The sequence below is a fragment of the Oryzias latipes genome, chromosome 4 (assembly GCF_053564925.1).
Source record: "Oryzias latipes strain Hd-rR chromosome 4, Olatipes_Hd-rR_3.1".
In the NCBI taxonomy this organism is placed as follows: Eukaryota; Metazoa; Chordata; class Actinopteri; order Beloniformes; family Adrianichthyidae; genus Oryzias; species Oryzias latipes.
The window spans coordinates 21,411,285-21,435,009 of NC_136240.1; the positions used below are offsets into that span (position 1 = coordinate 21,411,285).

The 23,725-nt window shown below is 39.9% G+C and overlaps 3 long non-coding RNA genes across 5 annotated transcripts in view; 2 read left to right on the forward strand and 1 right to left on the reverse strand.

The window, feature by feature from the left end:
- LOC101162358 (uncharacterized) overlaps positions 1-23,725 on the reverse strand; it is a 176,778-nt gene that overhangs the window by 92,053 nt on the left and 61,000 nt on the right. The window lies entirely within an intron of this gene.
- Positions 1-23,725, forward strand: part of LOC144991898 (uncharacterized) — a 96,589-nt gene that overhangs the window by 51,493 nt on the left and 21,371 nt on the right. The window contains exon 2 of the long non-coding RNA XR_013655575.1: positions 1,422-1,604. This is a non-coding gene — a long non-coding RNA (uncharacterized LOC144991898). The remainder of the gene's footprint in view (positions 1-1,421; positions 1,605-23,725) is intronic.
- LOC105353956 (uncharacterized) lies at positions 11,519-12,393 on the forward strand. The gene is made up of 2 exons (XR_908660.3): positions 11,519-12,128; positions 12,207-12,393. It is a non-coding gene; the product is annotated as an uncharacterized LOC105353956 (long non-coding RNA).

Consider the following 23,725-nt stretch of genomic DNA (forward strand, 5'->3'; position numbering starts at 1 on the left):
GGGAAAGGAGGGAAGAAGAGAGAGGGATGGTAGAGAGGGGGGGTAGGAGGGTGATTATAGAAGGGGGGGGGGGGGTAAAACCATGAAGCAGCATAAAACAACAAGTTTCTGGATGTTTATAATCATTACAGTGAGGTTCAGATGTAATACAAGTCTATAAGGGCGGGGCCTGTCCACACACACACTCAAATGGTATAAACACACCTGTTGGCTCCAAAAACGTTCACCTGTCAACATGTACACAATACAGATAATGTTCACACATGCATACCTATGCATTCAAAAAAACTAGTGTGAAACATTTCATTCAATTACGCAAAGTATTTGTGCAAAGGTGAGGTAACACCTGTGCTCAAGTGAGTGTTTATGTTCTTCTAAAATGCATGATGAAATGTAAAAAGGAAGGAGAGTGCCCAGCCATCCCCACACCAAGACCCCCGCCGTAGCAGCAGCGGCAGCCAGAACGCCCCAACACCCACACAGATCACTTTCATTTTGACTGTTGTCTCAACATAGGATCTCAACCTCTTATTTTATTTTAGAAAAAAGAAAACTGATTTAAAGTTTCCAATAACGATAAACTAGACTGATGTTTAAAACAGCAAAATGAATAAAGAATTTTGTCAAAAACTAAAACATTTCAAAAAATCCAAACACTCCAATGCTTCCAAACTTGGTCAAAATCCATAAAGAGGACAGAAGAGCTGGCAATTCAAATTAAACTTTTTCAAACATTTTTTTATTAAAAAAAAAAAAAAAAGTTGGAAACTGGCAAGGCTTTATAAAATTTACCTTTACACAAAGAAATCTAGTGCAGAATGTAAATTGAATTCCTGAAAAACAAAACAGAGCCAGTAAAATTGGACGGAAAGCATTTAAATAAACGTTCCAATTTTTATCCACAAGGACGGTGCAGGATTGAGTTTGAAAATGAGACTAGACTGTGCTTCCATTTCTAATAACAGCTGGGTAATGAATGCTGCGTCATGTAAAACTCATAAATCATGTCACACTGATGGAAACATTTCATAAAACATGATTAAAAGTGTCATGTAACATTGGGAGCAGTGGTGTCACAGAGAGACATGCTAATTGAGCACTAATGATATATAATGAATGTCATCAACCCTGAGGCTTCAGCTAACGAGCTAAATGAACTGGCACTAATGGGACTGTTAGCTTATCTTAGCACCAACATTAGCTGGTATAATGAAGGGCTTGTCGTCTGCTGACAGGGACTCAGAGTGGCACAGCACATTTTCCGAGGTGTCATATCCCAATTATATGGTTGTTTTAAAAACTTTTGCACGTCAACAAGAAAACAACAACTCTCAGGACTTTTATTTTGTGACAAAATAACCTCAGAAACAAACAAAGCGAGTATCGGTTGAGGTTTTTTTTTTTGTATCTTTTCGCTCCAGCTTGTTGTTCAGCTTCTACTTGGACTCCAGATCCAGATCCAGCTGCCATGCTTTACATGGGCCCACATGTACTTTAGGTGGCACAGGAAGGATGAACAAAAAGAGGAAGATGAAGAAGAAGAAGGGGAAGACAAGACGGGAGCTGGAGGCCCCTTTTTTCCCTCCCTTTTGAGCAGCTGACAGGTGATTGATGTCTATCTCTTCAGACTAACAAAGAGCAACATTAGCATGACTAAAACAATGTACGCTACAGTGTGGAAAAACAGTAAATTACATGCCCCCCCCCCCCCCCCCCCATACTCCACTCTCACTTGCTGCCTCTGGCTCTCCCACTTCTCGACAGCAGACTAACAAAACAAAACAAAGTATGCTTTTTGTCCCTCCTGTGAGCCCTTCAACAGTACGGTTTGACAGCTTCTTTAGAAGGAGACACACAAAGGATCTGACAGTGAGAGAAAGCAGCCAAACACACACAGTACAATTTGAATAAGCCACTGACCTTGAGGTAGCTGCATTGCTGTTGTGGTGTGAGCAGGAGACAGTGTGAAAGAACATTGTGGGTGAAGTGTGGGGGCCCTGCTCTTCATCTCCACTCTAATCCCGTTAACAAGTGCTCCAAATTCAGTGACAGAACCGAGGATTTGAACCTTCCCTAACTACTGTTTTTTGTAGTGATGCTCACAGGAAGAAGACATTTTTTGAGCTTTTCAGAGATTTAAAGGAGTCCACTCATGTTCCATTTTGAATCTCACAGAAATTCAGAGGAGTGATGTCCTTCAAACAGGGGATTCAGCTACACACTTAAGCTACAACAGATTGTGCTTCATTTTGAAAGATGTGTATTCTTATTAGATTTGTTTGCTTTTTATTGTCTTATAATAGCAAAACCACAAGCAAATTACTTGACATCTGTTGTAATGGATCATTTAAAAAACTAGTTTAAAGTCTCACTCTGGTCATCTTTTGTAAAAGCATTCCCAGTGGTCTTTAAATATTAATGCCATTTTTTGACAAAACAAAATAAAAATAAAAACTGTCATTTTCTAGGACATTTGGTGCAGGGTAAACAGCGACAACTACTTCCCATCATCCCTCTGTTTACACTCTCACACTAGCTTACAACTCCTCACATCTCCAACCTAACATTACGGGTGCAGCAAAAATGGTGAACAATAAGAATGAGACGAGGAAAACGGAGATGTACATAGATTTATTTGATTCACAAGAAATTAGGCTTTGAGTTTTGGACAGGATAATTGACAATAGTAAGTCTTCCCTCATTTCCCATGATCCCTTTGTTTACACTCTCCCTCGCTAGCTTACCCCAGTCTAATATTACTCATGCAACAAAAATGGTGAGCAATATGAGGAATGCAAAGAAGAAAACGAAGACATACATGAATGTAGTCGTATAAAAGTGGATGCATCAGATTGGAGTGGAGCAGACAGCTTATGTTGTAAATTCTACGTCACACCTACAAGCTTTTTCCAATGGCATGTTTTCGTCTGCCCGGATTCACAATGATTTCAATAGTGAATATTATTCTAGCTTTCATATATGGCAATCACTTTTTGACATTTGTACAATTTTCTCACTCTTTTGCTAACAAAAAAATAAAGATTCCCTAGATCCATTAGCCCTTTTTTGTTTGCTAAAGACTTTGTCTACGGATGACAACACTATGAAAAATATGACAACACTATCTAAATATTGATTCAATATACATTGCAATACTGTATTTGTTTTGCAATGCATTTCTGTCTTTCTTTTCCAACTGTTTTCCAGATCTGATGATAAGACCACCATACATGCACTCAATGCTGACCACATTTATATGTATATATATAAAGTACTGGTGTCTCCATAAAAAAACTGCAGTTTTACTGAAATGTCTTTCAGTAAGAAATCATGTTGTGCTGCCACAAAATTTTACGCTTTTCATGCCAGTATGTACACACACAAACAGTACAGTAAACTTCCCAATTTTAATGGTTCCATCACCTTTTTTCTTGTATCAAACGGCTGCTACAGTCTGGTATGAGTGGTGCTGCAACAATCAGCATTTATTGTAATTTTCACTGGGTGGCATTTTCTTCATTCATGCTCTGTATGTTTTGCTTTTTGCAATTTTCATTTTTCAAGTGAAGGTAGAATATTCAGAAGAACACTGGTGGTTTGTCTTGGCAAGATGAGAAAAGGAAAATGCTGATGTTCAAACTTACATCTGAGTGTGTGAATGGATGGGAGCACAAACTGACCACATGCTGATAGGGTCTTCTCCCCCTTCTCCCATCTCTCTGCAACATACACCAGCAATATGTTCTCTAATTTTTCATTCATAGTGCAGATCTTTAAAGAGAGTATCCTAGCCTGGTGCTAAGATAATGACTCACTCTGTGTGGTTAGCTAGTGAGGCTCAATTACTGCTTGGTGGAGAGTTTCCATGGAAATAGGCCACAATGAGAGTGATTAGTCTTGTGTCTTTTGCACACACTGAGATGTTTAGTAGGTCAGCAGGAAACGGAAACCCCTCATTCAGTCCCTGGACCTGCTTCCTAATGCACCGTTGGTCTCTATATCAGTATGATGTTTTTATTTTGTTTTATTTTTTTATTGGAATTAACAACTGACAGCACAAAGCACATGAAACAACAGCTTATTTGAAAAGCTGTATTTTCTCAGCTGTCTGGTTTGGCTTTCAGATACACCTCTAATAAGACAATGTGCTTTGTCTTAGACAAAGATATACGTTTCATTTTCAATTTTGGTTTGTTTGGTCTGTCAACAAACACTTTCACAGGCTTCTTTCAGGCCATAAGTTTCTATGACAACCTTTTTTGTCCCACATGGCGGCTCAAGCAGAAGTCATTCTTAAATTTCTCTTTACTGGGGAAAAAGACAAACTAATGATTTCTGCTTATGCTACTTTGTGGGTGTTTTTAAAATCCAAAATCTAACTTTAAAATCTTTTGAGCCACTTGGCTTATGTAGCTTTGTTTGTTTGTATTTTTTTTCCTGTCCTTTTAATCCAAGATGTCTGAACAGTTCCTCTTATCATCATCACTCCTACTCTTTTCTTCTATTGCTCAACATTAGATTATGCAGGTGTGTTTACTGAAATGTATGTTGTATGTACTTTCTCATTGACATTTAAGGACCTTAGGGTGTATGTGAGTGGCACACTGAAACCCAACAGGAGGGTATTCAGCCCTCTTCCTATTTGCGTATCTTCCAAACAAGGCGACATGGAAGGAGAAGAGGGGATTATCTGTCGCAGCGTGAGTCTGCCGCTGAATGAGGTGTAGAGAAAACTGAAATAGCCATCATTACCTGGTGTACTGCTGGCTCCCAGTCAGAGGTTTGTGTGTTTTGCCAGTTGAACTAGTGGATAACAGAAAAAACAGCTCTCCCTCAGATTTCTCAGCAAGTACATGAAGAATTAAAAAATGTTAAATGGAGTCTGTTATGACATCATCTTATCCCAATTTCTCCCTTTTTTCTAACATATATATATATATATTTTTTTTATTGCCAAAAAAATGTCTAAAACTGTTTAAAACTAAGCAATGACTATTGTTGCCCATTTTCTATTTTCCAAATAAAACATTTATCACATTAACAAATTTGAAGTAAAAAAACTCAAATTAGTTCAGTCAAAATAATCTGTTTTAAGATTAAGAGTGGATGATTTTCTTCTAGTGTTCTACAGCTAAGAGATGCTCTGTAATTTCATAGTTCTGACACATGAAGACAAGGTTGTTTGGATCTCTAAAGATGTAACATGAATCATGTGATGATATAGATGCCATCATAAATGTCAACATTTTAATTCATATCTACAGTAACAATTATGTACTTTACCTTTTTCATAAATATAAATGTAGTTAAAGTTTTTTTCTTTTTAGATTTTGCTGTCTGCTAGTGAATAAATTGTTATCAGCACATGAATAGCTTTAGCTCTAATGAAACTTTTTGGCTCAAAAAGGTGCAACGTTTTTGATCAAGTTTAAGTTTATTTTTAATTCTGAAAGATTTACTGACAAACAGCATAGCCTATAGACAAGCTAACATTATACAATGTCTGCACAGATAAAGCTACTAAAGAATGGACCATCACAAATATTGATAACTTTGTGATTTAGGAGTAGTTTAGATTTCCTATATAGCAACCAGATTTAGAGATATTTTGTTACTTTAAGGTACGTACAGTTAGATTTCCCTTTGTCATCTATATTTGCCCATGTAAAAAGCAACGTCCAGCATGTCCAAATGCAAAATCATTTGTTTTAGGAATGCTGCACAGATATTGCAAAGTAAGAAAAGACACATTTTGAACACAATTTTTTCTTCTTTTTGTGTTACAGCAAATCAAACAATATATCTCTTCTAATGCTGATATGACGTTATTGTAGCATCTGTTGCATATATTCTAGCTTTAATTATCATTTCCGAATATACTGAAATCAGCAATCTTTATGGATCTACTTTGATAAACAAAAAGATAATTCTTTATTCTGGAAAATGACGAAAGCTATGAGTAACACGTGCTCACATATTGAAAGGAAAACAACGGTCATCAAAATGTGGACTGAGTCTCTTACTGACTTCTGTTTCTGGGATTTAACCTAAGCTGATGAAGTCCACTTTCATCCTCTGTTTTACTACCTCACACACATTCAAGCATTCATGACGTGGGCTGTGTGCACATGTTAAACAAAAACTACTCACTTGTCATGAGTTTTACTTGGCAAACTTGAGACTCTCTGCTTAGTACCACCAGCTTTAATCAATTAATGTCATTTCCTGGTTATTGTCTACTACTTTCTGACAATCTATTACACAGCCAGGCCCAAGCTAATGCTCTTAACACATATTACTAGCACTAATCCTCATCTTCAAGCTCAACGCATTGTGTCCGGACAAGTGAGTGGGGCTGCAGCAGTGACAGCAGGTGCTAAAGCTGCAGCTAACCCTGACTAACACTGCCTGAGCTCTGTAAGACAGGAAATGCTGCGAGGGATACTTACCTACTTAAACACAGATATGTGCCATGCATGGACTCATACAAACTCTCACAGACACGTGAATGCAAAAGACAGAAAAGTAAAACAAAAGAGACATCCTACGTAGAAAGAGACGATCATCCGGATGCATCTGCATGACAGAGCAACTCGGCAGGAAAAACTATGTGCTTCCTAAAGCCTTCAGGAGGACCGCTGTTAGCCCTGAGGACAGACAGCGTGTGTTTCTATGTAAGCCAAATAAGGCATTTAAAATATTTCTATTGTTAACATTAACAGCACATAGATCTGTGAGATCAGCACTCTTAACATCTGTTGACAATGCTAAAGGTAAAAAGCAAGAAAAAGGCAACAAATAGTTTTGTTCATTTTCCAATGTCGATCGGCTTAAACTTTTAGATTTTCCCTCTAATTTAAATATGAATCATTTGTATGCAATTTGGGCTAAATAGTAGATTTTTGAAAAGATGAAAAATGTTTAATAAACAGGAAATAACAATAGGACATATAATTTTAAAAAAAAGTAAGAACAATTTAATGCTCCTATTGTGCTGAGATGTTCTTTTAGAGATGGAGGATGAAGTTAAATCATTTCACTTTAGAACTCAAAATAAAATTAAAATATGTCAAGATAAAAGGCAAATTCACAGTAAAAATACAAATGTAGGAGATGGTCTCACTACAAACAAGTATTTGAGTACTAAGATTTTCCGATCTGTTCCAGAAAATACAAATATTTGCAAAATCTGAGACTGCTAAGACTGCGAAAAAAACAACAACGAATTTGTTCTAAAGAATATTATATAAAATATAAAAGAATATAGTAGAAAATTAGAAAAAAACATGATGATATGAATTTAGGAATATGAAAATCTTGTGATCAATTTACTCTAAAGATGTAAAAAGACAGTTCATAAAACATGTCTGTTGAAAACAATATCAGTTTAGATGAAAGGACTCTGAGTGTATGTTGACTTTTGGTAGTGTCATTTTTGTTTTTGTGTTGTTGTGTCTTCGTTTACTGTATTCTTATCATTCATCTGCTTGAACTGTAGTCAGCTAAAATACAAATCAGGGAGTTGACAGAAAAACATTTGAGTGTGACAAATATAGTTTCTTTCTTTCAAAATCTTTGTATTTATACTACGGTAGTTTTATTCTGTTAATTATAATCTCCTGTTCAAAATAAAGGTAAAAGTAATGGTGATAAAACAATTTAATTTTCATTCATCCCCTAGAAAGATGCACATATAGCAGCCATTCAAACGTAAAATTTGAAATAGTGAGAATCATGGTTTGATTAGCGAATAGTTTGTCTTTATTGGTGGATCAAACCAGATCGCCACCTAAGTGATAATCCAAAGCTCGAGTAACAACCACTAAACATTGCTTCTGTTTCTTTAAATTTGAGAATTCCAGTGTTCCCAAATTATTTGTAACCTCTAAAAACTGATCATTCCTCAGCTAAAAATCATACTTTTAAATGGGAGAACAGAGAGTTTAAGAAGAACAATTAATTAACAAGCAAATTACCACAAAGCAATCATTTAATAACATTTTCATTAAAAAAACATTTCTTGAAAAGTATCGTTACTAAATTTGGTGTGTTCAAGGTCACAGAAGTTCCAAATCTACCCAGACTGAACAAAAGCTGCTTTTTCTGCATCTCTGACTATTTTTTTAAACATTTAAAACATTTTATTAGTTTTTTAAATGTAAACATGACAGAAAATTTAATCTAACCTTGGCAGTACTTAGGTTTTGCAAGAAATAGGGTTGAAAATCAGTAAACACCAAACAAATCTTATTATAGCAAAAATGACACATGCACTCACTCTGGTGACAGGAGAAGAGTGTCTGCTTCAGTATTTTTCATATTGTAAACACATTAGAAGTCAGTTCCGTGGTAAAAAAGCAAAATAAGGATGGTAAAATAAAATAAAAAGAAACTGCATTGGCACATTTGGATTTCATGGTCATTCAAAGTCCGAACCTTATATTACAGAGTTAGATGCAAGCTAGTATCTTTACAAAATGCTGCAGTTCTGCAAAAAAAAAACACGGGAGGCAATTTGCAAAAGGGAGCTGTTTACCATTGACTACCATGTTAAGAAGTCAGATTTTGCATCTAAAAAATAAATATTGACTATTGGAGAGACGATTCTTTTTTGATTGGTCTATCAGTCTTTTAGAACTGAACTGAAGTTAGGGCTGTATTTTTTTGGTTGGCAGCTGAGTGGACCCATGGGTTACTCCAATAGGTCGTCAGCTTTACTTCGTCCCACAACACTGCTGTTTTGGGAGTTTTGTTGAGGTGGGCAGAGTCAACTCAGGCCAATGTGTCGCTTCAGGCTTTTTTTAATCGCCATTCAGAATGGAATGGAAGAGGTTAGAGATTCTCCCGAATATATGTCTATAGTCCAGTCTGGATTGTATTCCAGAAATAAACAATATCACTCACTTCTTCGCAATTTTCATCTATTTTCTTTGCAACCTGAATGCACAGGCTAAAACTTTTTGATTGCCTCTGCATCCATCGAGCTTGTTAATTTGCTGTGAGTAATCAGATACACGCAACTGGTTATGGAAATGCAATCATTATAAATACTTGGTCTACACAGGAATCCTTTCCTTTAACCTATTTACGACACACTATGCAATAAAGTAAATATATGTAAGTTGCCAATGTTCACAGATTTTACTCTGCAATGAAGCAACAGCACATGGCAGACATGCCACAATATTCTGTTCTCCCATGTAACTTCCACCTTCCGCATTTTGCCTATGCAGATTAGGGATGGGGACCGAGCCCCGGTATTGAACGAGCCCCGGGGCAACATTCTTCAAGACTGCAGTTTCGGTAGTCGCATTTTTTTTTTCTTTTTTTGTGTTCCACAAGAAATAAACTAGCTGTGACGGTGGGGGATTTTTGATCACCGCGCTGCTGATGAAGCAGCAGGAGTTCACCGCACCCCGCAACAACCCCCCCTCCCCCCCTCCCGCCGCCGAACACAAAAATTCCCCGGTCCCCCTGTCACAAATGACAACAGTCGTCTCGATGGGCTTCGTATCGGTAATTGAAAAAGGTAAACATAAAATCTAAAGGATCATGAATACATAAAATTCAATAGGAAAATACTAAATTGAACTAACTAAGCAGACTAAACTAAACTGGACATCCCTGCCCTTAGACCCCCCTTCAAATACAAGGAAATTCCCCAAGAAGCCCTTGAAGTTTGAACACAGGACTTGCAGAAAAAGTAAATTATTAGCAAAGATGATTGTGTTTATTATAGTTCAAATCACGCACCATATGCAGAACTTTCAAAAAAATAAACAAAAAAAAGAGGAACGTGCAGCTTTCTGCAATCTACCTGGATACTCCACCATGTTGCCCTATGCAACTGTATTTTATTTTAGTGAAGTGAAGAGTGAAGAGTTTAACAACTTATTTTTTCATGTATTTTATTTTTCAAGTTGGAAAAATGTACAATGTTTAGTCTTTATTAAAAAAAACAGTGTTGTTGCATAGTGAGGAAATAAAACACTTTATGTTCTTAATTTATTATTTATTTATTTATTTATTTTTTGTCCTCAAAAAGTATCGATAAGAGTATCGTTAAAATACCGGATCGATAAGCAGTAACAATAAGAGTGGTAGTACCGTTAAAACCATAACGATACCCAACACTAATGCAGATATAAAACAGGAAGAATCCATTTCTGGAGAGAAAACCAAGATGTTTTCTGATAAATGCCAACAATGGATAAAGGGCATTGGATAACTAATAAAAATCCGACAATGAATAGTTGGTGTTCAAGTAAATGGGATTGAAATTAAAGGATTTAATTATTTGGTTGGTTAAAAGAAAAAAGTATGGAATTTCTTTCTGTTATGGTTGTTTTTGAAATTACAGAAAAGATGGGAAAAAATGTATATCAGTTTCCATAACAAATACTTACTTGAAAAAGTAATAGTCACTTAAGTTTAAATTTCCTAATTTGGCCTAATTTAAGAGTTATTTAGTTTAAAAGTTGGCAAACAGTTTTTCTAATCTTTTGTCATAAGTTATACTGCCTTAACAATGAGGGAAAAACATTTGAGGAAAACGTTTGCTTATACACACGCTTTCTTAGAGGAACTGACTTTTAAATTGCCTTTACCTTAGGTTCTAATTTCACTCAAAAAAATTGTGACAGTTGTTTATTTATTTTATTTATTACCACTTATATAAATCTCTATGACTGTGTTTAGCTCTGCAGGAGGAGTCTGTTCTGTGTTTAAGCACTCATGCATGTATTTGCGTTCCTGTGTGTGTGTGTGTTAGTCTGTATACATTCCTCTGAGTATGTGTATGTGTGTCTTTGTCTTGGCTGTCACCCTGAAGGTTATCTCCGTGGTGGCAGCATCGCCAGGTGACAGCCACGTCCCATGATGCCAAGCGAAACGTCAAACTGTCCTTCCAAGCATGGTTCCCTTGACGACTAAAGATATACACACGCACACAGAGGCAGACAAAGACACATAAGGTCTACACACCAAAAACACTCTCATCTAGTGGTAGGTAAGAAGTGTGTGTGCTGGTGTGTGATTCTGCAACAGAAGGGCTGCTCAGACTTTGATAAGCTATCACATATCCCAGGTGATAGTCTTTTACAGCACATTAGTCCAAAGGCACTGCCTGACGACCGAATCAAACACACCCAGACCAGACAACCTGGCATCCCAAACCAAACAAACCCAAACTGACAACATATACTATACATACATTTTCCCAAAACACACTCCCTCATTCAAATAAAAAGCCTTTGAGTGGTTACCCAAAAAGGAAACATCTCTGATAAGGAGGTGTATTTTAGGAAACAACTTGTGGTTCACGATGTAAGACCAGAGAGTCACTGGAGGGCCTGGTGGCATAAAAAGCCACTGAGCTCATCCTGCTTTGGTGCCACTGCAGGACAGATTGCTTAAAGTGCACTGTTTTACTTTCTTCATATCCTTATTTTCAGTTTAATCACATTCTCAGTCGAAACAAGGCAGATTTGTTTAAGTTAGATCATAAAGGTCAATGGAGATGCTGACAAAGATCACATTCGGTAGTTTGAATTTAGAGAGGAAATGCGAAACAACTGGAAAAGCAACTAAAATAAGAAATATGAAGCAACAAAAATTTCGACTTGATTCTTTTCTGTTTTCTTGCCTGCTACCTTACAATCGACCTGAAATCGATATCTTAAAATGTCTTATAGAAAGAGCAAAGACAGAGAACATAAAAGGTCCTGATGTCAAAAGTGGACAATGAGTGGATGAGTTCCTGCAACAGACTGTATGTATGTAATGTCATAATTTCAGTTGTTTTGTTTTGGTGAAACCGCATTGCTTGTTGTGGACCAATTTCAGGTTTTTATTCTTTCTTACATAGAAACCACATCTCTTAGCAAAGACACTGACACAAAATAAATACTTGGGGCTCAAGATGACACTGTGAAGAAAAACCTTGAAAGGAAACTAGATTAGTCACATGAGTTGTTTGTAAGAACTTGTCTGTCACGGTGCCTCGGTCAGCCCCGCCCCCTCAGCTCTGCTCCTGACTTCCTCCAGCTGTGACCACTTCATCTCATCAACCTGCCTATTCTTAAGGAGATCCAACCCATTCATCGACGCCAGTTCGTTAACTCCTAACGGTGACTACGCCTGGTCAGCCTGCTCAAGTCCCATGTCTCTGTCCTGCCTTGCTCTCATGTTCTGCCTCTCTGTCTCAGGATTTACCCAAACGAAGGTCACCTGTGTGGAAGTCTGCCGTCACTCATCTGCCGTCCTGAACCGAGCTCGGAGTCCTCCAGCCGCGGTGTTCCCTCCAGCCTCGCCACGAGCCACGTCCGGATTCCCTCCTGTCAAAGGATTTATTCTCTTCAACTTTTCCTGTGATTAAACTCACTTACCAAGTTACTTACCCGTCTGATCATTCTGAGTTCCAGCATCTGGGTCTGTCTCGCCTGAAAACCATGACAGAACGAACTGGCCAAAACCCAGACCCAGCTGACTCAGATGGTCTACGCTACGCCGTGAGCCAACAAGGAATCATCCTGGGACGCCAAGCTGACGCGCTATCCCAAATAGCATCGGCTCAACAGGAACTTTTTTGGCGCCTCGATGGTATGTCACAAACATTAACAGAAATCACCAGTCAAGCCTCCGTTTCTGCTCCTACAGTTCCGGCCGCGACTTCCGGCAACAACCCCTCTTCCGCCGCCGTCACGACTCCTGAAAATTTCCGTCTCCAACCGGAACCTTTCCACGGCAACACGGAAGCATGCGGGGGCTTTCTCCTCCAGTGCCAGTTACTCTTCCAACAAGCTCCACGATACTACTACTCCGATCACAGTAAGATCACGCTAGTCATCAACTCTCTTCGCAGTAAAGCGCTACAATACATACATACTTACCTTTTGAACGATTCATTAATGAATTTAAGTTGGTGTTCGATCAGCCCCGTAAGCAAGACGAAGCAGCACGCAAGCTCCTTTCACTCCGACAACGAAACCGCTCCGTTAGTGAGCATATCATAGACTTCCGCATCCTGGCTGTGGAGGCTGGATGGTCGGATCCAGCTCTCCGAGGGGTCTTTTACCAGTCCCTCAACGAAGCTATCAAAGATCATCTATGTACCCAGCCGGAGGCTAACACTTTCGAGGAACTAGCGGCTGCCGCCTTACGTTCCGACATCAGGCTACAGGAACGTAACGGGAGTCGGAGTCATGTGACCAGGAAGACTACTACGCTAACCCCCCTCGTCACTCCCATGGACTGTAACACCACTCTTCGGTCTGATACTCCTCGCACCATCCCAGAAGAGCCTATGCAGATCGGGCATTCAAAAATCACCGCCGAGGAGCGGCTTAGACGTCGCAACGAAGGTGCGTGTTTCTATTGTGGAGAATTAGACCATCAGATTAATCAATGCTCCCGCCGTTTAAACTCCAGAACCCCCCGTTAAGAGACCGGTCGCGGGGGGATTGTCCCACTCATAATAATTTCTTGTTTGTTCCGGTCAAGTTATGTCACGAATCCCGAATTCTTGACTTTCAGGCGCTGGTCGATTCAGGCGCAGAACAGAATTTAATAGATCAGAGTATCGTTGAGCGCTTAGCGTTACCCACTGAACAACTCCCCTCTCCGGTCCATGCTGCTGGGTTGGGGGGACAGCATCTGTCCATTATTTCCCATCGCACCAAGCCGGTTATGCTTATTACCTCGGGGAATCACCGCGAGTTCATTCAGTTCTTTGTCACTCGCACACCCCAGACTCCTGTCGTATTGGGATTCGCGTGGCTTAAACTCCATAATCCTCATCTCGATTGGTGCCGTTTTACTATCAGGGGGTGGAGTGATTTTTGCATGGGTCACTGTCTCCAATCTGCCTTATCCTCCGTTTCCACGACCTCGAGCAGTGAACCCGAAATTATTGACCTTTCCAATATTCCGGACCTTTATCATGATTTAAAGCACGTGTTCAGTAAATCGAAGGCTTCTTCCTTACCACCGCACAGACCTTATGATTGTGCCATCAACCTTCTCGAGGGCGCCACCCTGCCCAAGGGAAGATTGTTTAACCTTTCGGGTCCCGAAAAGAAAGCTATGGAGCTTTACATTCAGGAAGCCCTAGCTCAGGGTCACATTCGTCCCTCCTCTTCCCCGGCCGGGGCCGGATTTTTCTTCGTCGAGAAGAAAGACAAATCACTCAGACCTTGTATAGATTACCGCGAACTTAACCAAATAACTATTAAAGATAAATATTCTCTCCCACTCATCAGCTCGGTCTTTGATTCCATTCAGGAGGCACGCATATTCTCTAAACTCGACCTTCGCAATGCCTACCACCTCGTGCGTATGAGAGAAGGCGACGAATGGAAAACTGCATTTAATACTCCGCTAGGCCATTTCGAATATCTTGTGATGCCGTTTGGGCTAACCAACGCTCCTGCCACTTTTCAACGCTTGGTCAACGACGTCCTCAGAGATTTTCTAAATCAGTTTGTATTCGTGTATCTAGACGACATTTTGATCTACTCCAAAGATCCCAAGAACCACCAGAACCATGTGCGCCTTGTCCTTCAGAGGTTAGCCGAAAACCAGTTGTTCGTAAAGGCCGAAAAATGCCAGTTCCACACTACCAGCATCCCTTTCCTCGGGTACATTTTTGAAGCTGGCAGTATTCGACCTGATCCTGCCAAGATCACCGCTGTTTCCCAATGGGAATCCCCCACGTCACGTAAAAAGCTTCAGCAGTTCCTTGGCTTTGCCAATTTCTATCGCCGTTTTATTCGAAATTACAGTGCTATCGCCGCGCCTCTCACACGTCTCACATCCACTGCTAAACCCTTTCTCTGGGACTCCACGGCTCAAGCCGCTTTCAGTAATCTTAAGAAACTGTTTGTGTCAGCCCCCATCCTCATTCAACCAGATGTTTCCAGGCAATTTGTGGTGGAGGTTGACGCCTCAGACTCCGGGGTTGGAGCTGTCTTATCCCAACGTGAAGAAACATCCGGAAAGCTAAAACCGTGTGCTTTCTTCTCAAAGAAATTATCACCGGCGGAACGCAACTATGATGTGGGCAATCGGGAGCTCCTGGCAATAAAACTGGCTCTCGAAGAGTGGCGTCATTGGCTGGAGGGAGCGGCTCAACCTTTCATAGTATGGACAGACCATAAAAATCTGGAATACCTGCGCTCTGCCAAACGGCTCAACTCCCGCCAAGCCCGCTGGTGTTTGTTTTTTGACCGCTTTAACTTCTCCATCACTTACAGACCCGGCAGTAGAAATATCAAACCGGACGCCCTCTCACGCCAATTCTGTGACACCGAACACTCCAAGACTACCACCAGCATTCTCCCTGAAACCTGCATCATCGGCAATCTCATCTGGGACATCGAAACCAAAGTTATTCAGGCGCAAGGTGAGGAACCCGATCACCCCACTCCTCCTAACGGCACTCTCTATGTCCCCGCATCTGTAAGGTCGGCAGTCATCACCTGGGCTCATACCTCTCGCATCGCCTGTCATGGAGGAGTCACTCGTACACTCCATCTAATACGAAGACGCTTCTTCTGGCCCTCCATGAATAAGGACGTCAGAGAATACATCGCCGCCTGCTCTACCTGCGCTCGTTCTAAAGCTTCCAACTCTCCACCTTCGGGGTTATTGCAGCCTCTGCCCACGCCGAACCGTCCCTGGTCCCACATCTCCATTGACTTCGTCACGGGCCTTCCCGTGTCTCAGGGTAACTCAGTCATTCTCACCGTAATCGACCGATTCTCCAAGTTTGTCCACTTTATTCCTCTCCCTCAGCTACCCACAGCCACTGAAACAGCAGAGGTCCTGGTAAATCACGTCTTCAGACACCACGGTATCCCTGCAGACATTGTGTCCGACCGCGGACCACAATTCATTTCTCAAGTCTGGAAGGCTTTCTGTTCTGCCTTAGGTGCCACCGTCAGCCTTACTTCTGGGTATCATCCCCAATCGAACGGACAAGCAGAACGGGCCAATCAGGAGCTGGAAGCTGCGCTCCGCTGCCTAGCCGCCCAGAACAACTCTGACTGGTCTAAATACTTGGTCTGGATCGAATACGCCCACAACACACATCCCTCCTCTGCCACGGGTGTGTCACCGTTTGAAGCATCTCTGGGTTATTTACCTCCTCTGTTTCCATCCCATGAACTAGATCTCACCGTTCCATCTGTCCAAGACCACCTTCAACGCTGCCAACTCATTTGGCGCCAGACTCAAGAGGCCCTCCGTCGCTCCAAGGAAGATAACTGCCGTACTGCCAACCGCCACAGGGTGGCAAGCCCCGACTACCAACCGGGCCAGAGAGTATGGTTATCTTCTAAAAATATTCCGATCCAGGCCACGTCCCGCAAGCTGGCTCCACGTTTTATTGGACCTTTCACCATAGATCGCATTATCAACCCCTCATGTGTCCGTCTTCACCTTCCGGCAGCCCTCAAAGTCCATCCGTCCTTTCACGTTTCTCAGATCAAGCCTGTTATGGACAGTGAATTGTGCCCGCCTTCCGCTTCCCCACCACCCGCCCGGCTCATCGACGGCGTTTACTGTCAGCCGTGTTTTGGATGTCCGGCGCCGGGGGCGCGGTTATCAGTTCTTGGTGGACTGGGAGGGTTATGGTCCTGAGGAACGATCTTGGATCTCCCGTTCCCTCATTTTGGACCATTCCCTCATTTCCGATTTCTACCGCGCCCACACGGATCGTCGGCCTCGACCGCCCAGCGGCGGTCGTTAGGGGGGGGGGTACTGTCACGGTGCCTCGGTCAGCCCCGCCCCCTCAGCTCTGCTCCTGACTTCCTCCAGCTGTGACCACTTCATCTCATCAACCTGCCTATTCTTAAGGAGATCCAACCCATTCATCGACGCCAGTTCGTTAACTCCTAACGGTGACTACGCCTGGTCAGCCTGCTCAAGTCCCATGTCTCTGTCCTGCCTCGCTCTCATGTTCTGCCTCTCTGTCTCAGGATTTACCCAAACGAAGGTCACCTGTGTGGAAGTCTGCCGTCACTCATCTGCCGTCCTGAACCGAGCTCGGAGTCCTCCAGCCGCGGTGTTCCCTCCAGCCTCGCCACGAGCCACGTCCGGATTCCCTCCTGTCAAAGGATTTATTCTCTTCAACTTTTCCTGTGATTAAACTCACTTACCAAGTTACTTACCCGTCTGATCATTCTGAGTTCCAGCATCTGGGTCTGTCTCGCCTGAAAACCATGACATTGTCTCTCTTACCATATTTTGCTGTTTCATAAAACCTTTTGAACTTTGCAATACATGGGCAATTTCAGAAACTGGCCAACTTTTTTGCAAAAAAGGTTTTGTTCCTCTAAATAAAAACCTACTCTTTGAAACTTAAAATGTCTTAAAATGCTTAATTCAATTTCTTGATTGGCCACATGAAGGAAAGAGAGGAAAAGCTCAACTTTTCTTTTTTTTTTACCAACAGCAGAAAGGATGCCATACATCCATCTACTTTCTTAAGCAGCTATAACGCTTTCGGGGTCACAGGGTTGCTGAAGCCTGTCCCAGCTTCTGTTGGGTGTACCCTGGACAGGTCGCCAGTTCATCAAAAGGCACACGATCCCTCCCACACACACTCACACATGCACACTTAGGGACACTTCAAATGACCAATTAACCTATAATGCTGTTTTTGGTGTTTTGGGAGGAAGCTGGATTTCCTGGAGAAAACCCACACATGCACAGGGAGATCATGCAAACTCCACATAGAAAGATCCCAGCTAGGATTCAAACCAGGGGCTTCACACTGTGAAGCACGAGTGCCACCATACAGCCCTGATGACATTTTCTTTTTGTTTTAATTTCTCCTGCTACTTTTGTTCTTGATGTGAAAACTCATTACTGTATAGAAAAAATGTTCACAGTCTAGAGGTAAGAAATAAATTAACAAAAAAAAAAGGATCAAATAAGAAAAATACGCCAATATTAGCAGGAAAAAAACAGGAATATGTAGCTACGTTTCAGACAGAAAGTCTACTTTTATACTACAAACACACACGTGCACATAGGCACGACATGCCTTTTACAATTACCGAATTACAGCCTTTTGAAAATGAGACATGACAGAGAAACCATGCTTGCACTGACGAGAGCTATGTTTTCTTTCACTCTACTCACTCTGTCTTTCTTAGGCACACACACTGAGCTAACCTGTAATAAAGTGTTTCCTGTGCATTTGATGTCAGTGGCAAGCTCTATTACCTGACCTGTCACCATGTCGCCATGCTGACAGCCTCAGGCTACAGTTTGGTTGCCATCGGGAGGGAATCTAGAATCCACATAATTCAGCACTGTAAAGCTCTGGTTGCTTTTTGTTGCAACACCATGAGAAAGTGATGCATAGATTTACTACTGTTTGAATTGTTGATAAATATTCTTTATTTACTTTTTGCTTTCTTTAACACTGAAAACTGGGTCAAAATAGTCCTTACTTAGAAAGAAAAAAAACTGCTTCCTAAACTCAGTGCATGGGTGCAATAAAAAAAAAAGAGAAGGTATTTATTTTGTTACATTTTACTCTTAAATCTCAAAGGATATCAATTGCAAAGCATATGTAAACTGCAAATATTTTAAAGTTTTAAGACTAAAATTGCTGCTACTGTTTTGCTTTTTTTTTAACTTGAAACTGATTTTTAATAAAAGCAAAACATTCCTTCACAGTGATACCAGAGAAACACTTAATACCAGCCCAGTGCCCTTGTGGTAGTCTGGTCTACAGGGAACCGACAGGGAAGTACTGGGCTAAAATCTGTGGACGGGTCATACCAAATGTTTTATATGGAACGTAATGTCTTCCTCCTTGGCTCTCAGCATAAGGTGTCTTATAGGGGGGTTAAACCTCCCAATGATCCAGAGTAAAGCTTATACCTCCCAAAGAGTATGAATCGAATGTAAAAACAAAACAAATTTCACACACCCGGATGGAATTTTAACTTTTACCTAAATCCATTTTGCACTTTTAGAACAAAACAAAAACTTAATTTAGCTTGTAATTGTTTTTCAGGTCACATACGGCTGAAGTTCTTTTAGCAGAGTTGATTAGGTTGATATATCAGACAAACTGTGCATTTTGCAAGCACCAAATTTGGCATGCTGTACCTCAGGATCCCCTCTTTCAGAAAAGCATGTCTGCCACGAGTACTGTCCAAATTGGCAGTCATTCCTAATGATGGGTGCTATACAAACAATTGTTACAAAAATATTTAATCTCTATTTCTCCCAGTCTCAATAATATGGGCTGTTAATAAACAAAATGCAGTCTTTAGACTTGAGGGGTACCTACAAGAGGGGATCCTAAGGTACAGCATGTAAAAATTTGCTGCTTGTATTACAAAATGGTCGATTATTTTAATATCCGGCTCCACTATTTCCAACTCTCAGAAGCAGGGCTACCCTCGTTACATTTTTTTTTAATGTCAAACTACCAGCCTTTCATCGTAAAACAGTTTATGAAATATTTATTTGGTCAATTCTAAATGGAAAATGAATGATCTTTTTTAAGTTTAACATAATGTCTGTCAGTGGAAAATCAGTTCAAGCCAAACTCCCGTATCAAACAAATTCTCAGCTGATACTTTTTTGATGTTCAAATGATTTTGCATTGTCTGACTTTTTCCCCATTCTATACAATAGTGTGGACTAATATTGCAAATATAGTGGTTTGAACATTAACTCAATAAACAGGATAACCATATGAATATGAAAACGTTTAAAGATTTTTTGTGAATGGTACATATTAAACTTTGGCTGAGAAATATTAAACAGAATAAAATGTAAATAATCTTCAGAGGGGAATAAGCAGCAGGAAGATTTAATTCATTCAATTAAGAACAAAAGTTGTGTCATTACTTCTTTACCCACAGCAGAGAGAAAACAGTTAAATTGTTTATTTTAGATATGCTGCTATACATTAAAATCAAATCTACTGTATGTCCTTCCTTTCCACCAGTCATCTTCTCTTGTTTGTTCTGCTAATTAACTTCATTACTCAGAAAGCCCCCCCATTGCCTCTGACGAAAACAATTACTACAGCTTCCACCTCTCTTTCTCTCACTCTCCTTTGTCATCCCTCTTTTTTTCTCTTTTGACTGAGAACAATAATTAGTCCTGAGGCTCTACTGCTGCTCTTTTGTGTCTCTGCACTGCCTTCCACAGACACAGCTCGGTTGGTCTATAGGGAGACTCAAAGCATTTCGACTAAGAAAGTTAGCAGAAATAAACCCACAGGAAATTTATGAAGAAAAAAAATGTAACAACAAAAAAAAAACTATTGGTATATTGAATATTTTTCCGTGGATCAGATCAGTTGAAGCTCAAACAAAAAAAACTAAACTTGCAGTTTAACTTTGTACTAAAGAATTAAAGAATAAAATAATGTCAGACACATTCCAGAGAACTAATGTTAAGAGGTGTCTGTATCATAATCAGGGAGGAAATTGATGCCAGACTACAAAAAACCAACAACAAATCCTACTATTAGAAAGTAGAACATCACATTCATTGGATTATGCAGATGTCATAACAGAAATTTAGTCATCAGAACCAAAGCAGAAGCCTATTATCTTGTATCTGTTAACAATATGCTTTAAGAATCAGAATAGTTTTTGATTATTCCTTATTATTAAGTTCAAAACTTATTTGACCCTCTTTCTTTTCAATTAATGTTTGAATGCATTCTATGTATTTTATCTCATTTTCACACCACTGTGTTTGTAATACTACTTGTTTTACGCTCTAAGCCTGAAAACTCAAATAATTAACTATTGACTAAAAGTTGTGTGAAGTGAGTACTACCTCCCTTTTCATTAATGTACTCTAAAAACACAATTTACAAATGCTTACAGAAATGTCCTAAATATAAAGCAGTGCATTTATGATCAAATTTGGTGTTGATCTTGTTGTCAGAAGGAAGATGGATACAATGAAACAAATGAGATACATGTTGCCAAGTCTGTGCAGCACAATAAAGACATGAAACAGTTTAAATGCAGCTAACCACGAAAAAAAAAAGTATTGAAGTTCTGAAAACATTTTTAATCAAATAAAGCACATATTAAATTAAATAGTGACAAACTGTGGACATACGAGTACCTTTGCCGATAATTTTCATTGAGGTCATTCACAAGGTCATGCTCCCTTGTGCCCCTGCTTTCAGAGTACACAACTTGTGACAGTCTAGCAAGTTCACGTGCAGAATTAAAAAAAAAACTAATAGGAAAATATGTGGGCCTGGAGAGAAAAAACAAATTAGAACGCCATCTAAACAGGATTTCAACCAAGAACCATCTTGTTGTGAGGCAACAATGCTGACTATGAGGATGGTATGCTACCTTTGTTTTCAGTCTAAAAGAAAAATTGCCATTAGGTTACCACAAGGTTAAATCGATGCATCATAACTTGCATGAAAATAATAATATACATGAAAGTAAACTATGTTCTGAATCTTTGAATGTCCTCTCCCTCCTACTCAATAGCTGCAGACAGGATAACATAACCTTGCCAGTTGAAATTTTATTCATCTGCCTTTACTAATTATTGTCACATTCATCAGATCCATCAAGAAGGGCTCTCACAGGGAATGCACCATTTACCATTAATACAGCATCAACCACTATAGAGGCCACCTGACTGAGAAGTGACTGTGCATGTGTGCATACGTGTGTGAGAGAAACAAGAGGGCCGTGGCACATGCATCATTAATTAATCCAAGCTGTGTGATTAATTATACAGTCTGCCTTTCTAAAACCCAAAGATGATGATGTTAATGAAAAAATAAATACAGCGGAGGAAGAAAGAGATGGGACTGCAGAAGGTACCAAAAAAATATGATGGAGGAAATAGAATGTCGATTAGGAAGCAAAGGAAGAGGGATGCCATGGGTGTGGGGGGGTCAGTGCTAGCAACATCTAGAAAGAGGCAGAAATATTGAGGGAATGAAGTGAGGAGGTGAAGTGTTTTGTCATGTGTTCTCAATGTAATTCCCACCTGACAAAAGGCCCAGAATCAGGGGGAAATTGCAACTTGTCACCCAGCAAATAAACTGCCCTGATAACTGATTAATAGTGAACACCTGGGACAGCTGCGCACACACACACATTCAAACACACACACACTCAAATGCAAATGTAAGCACATGCTGAGATACACTTGTAAACAGAAGAAGAAGCAGCACATTACTGAATTCTGTAAGCAGCTACGCACATGGTAAGGCACGTGCATAACTGAAGATTATTCATATTCATTTTATAGAGTCTGCCAAAACGAAAAAACCACACACTGCACACAACATTTCAGCCATTCAGTTTTAAGTACTAAACCTTTCCTCACACTGAACCATAAAGCCATACATGCAATTAAAATTGTTTGGAAGGATTTGCTTGTCATCAAATAGCCAAATTTCATTCTTTTTTGATGGTCCAAATCATTAATTATTCAAAGATCAATGGAAGATTTTGGTCTTTTGATGATTAACGTGCATCTTCTATGTAAAAGTCTGAGGATGACCTGGATGAAGTATTGAAAATTCTTGTGGCAGCAGACAGTAGTTGAAGCTGTTTTTCATGATAAAGAGCAATCGTAAGCTATTTAAAGAGATTAACACTGTTGTGTAACTCAATAGTTTCTTTCTTAAATTGATTTTAAAACAAATAGCTAGATGGCAAAATAAAGTCACTATTCATGCACTTCAGTCCAGGTTTACATAGAAAAAAAACTCTCACTCACCCTGGCTCCAACATTTTTTGTTTCTGTGCCTAAAATATGTCTTTATGACGGATCTACAGTCTATTCTATGGATGGATATTTTTTAACTTCAACACATTGTTTTAAGTTTAAATTTTAATAGTCAGTTTAATAATCAATAGAAGGCTAATTAGCAGAATTGATCCAGACTGACCCACTGGGTGGTATTTATCCAACTTGTTATCCAATCCATCCATCCATCCATCCATCCATTTTGAGGTTACAGGCCTGCTGGAGCCAACCCAGCTACTATTGGGTGAAGGTGGGATTCACACCAAAAAGGTCACCTGTCTGGCGTTTGTATCTAGCAAACATGGCAATGACAAGAAAGCTGAAAACTCAAGTCCAGTTAGCCCAATGCAAGACTCCAGTGATTCTTCAGCTGACTGCACAGTGACAGCTATCTATCTCAAGAAAACACACAACTCGGATGGCAAATCTTTATTTAAGAAGCCATTAAGAAAAGAAGAGAGCTACCATATAAAAGACTAAACTGTGAAGTTTTGAGCATAAAAATAACAAACTACGAAAGTCTCAAACTTTAACCAACCAACCAAAAGCAAAGCTAAAAATGACATGTTTTTAAATGTAATATAATGTTACAATTTAAACATTATTTAGAGGAATGAAATGTGAACAAAACAAAAAATGGCTGATTTAATCCAAATCTTTGCGTAAAAGAATGAAGGACAGGCTTTGGGCAGGTTTTATAGGGCTCACAAAAGAAAAAGTATTAGACAAAATGACACAGTGAAGCTGCTATTATAGATCTATAAAAATTGGAAATAGATCTTGTAATGCAGTACCGCATTAGAAAAAAAAATCTGACCATCCTGTCCCCCGAGACAAAGACAACAACAATAGCGGAGATAGAGAATTCAATTTCAGACGACAGAGCCTCTGATAGACTCAGATGATCAGCTCTGTTCCATCTTTTCTTTTTTTCTTCCTGAGATGA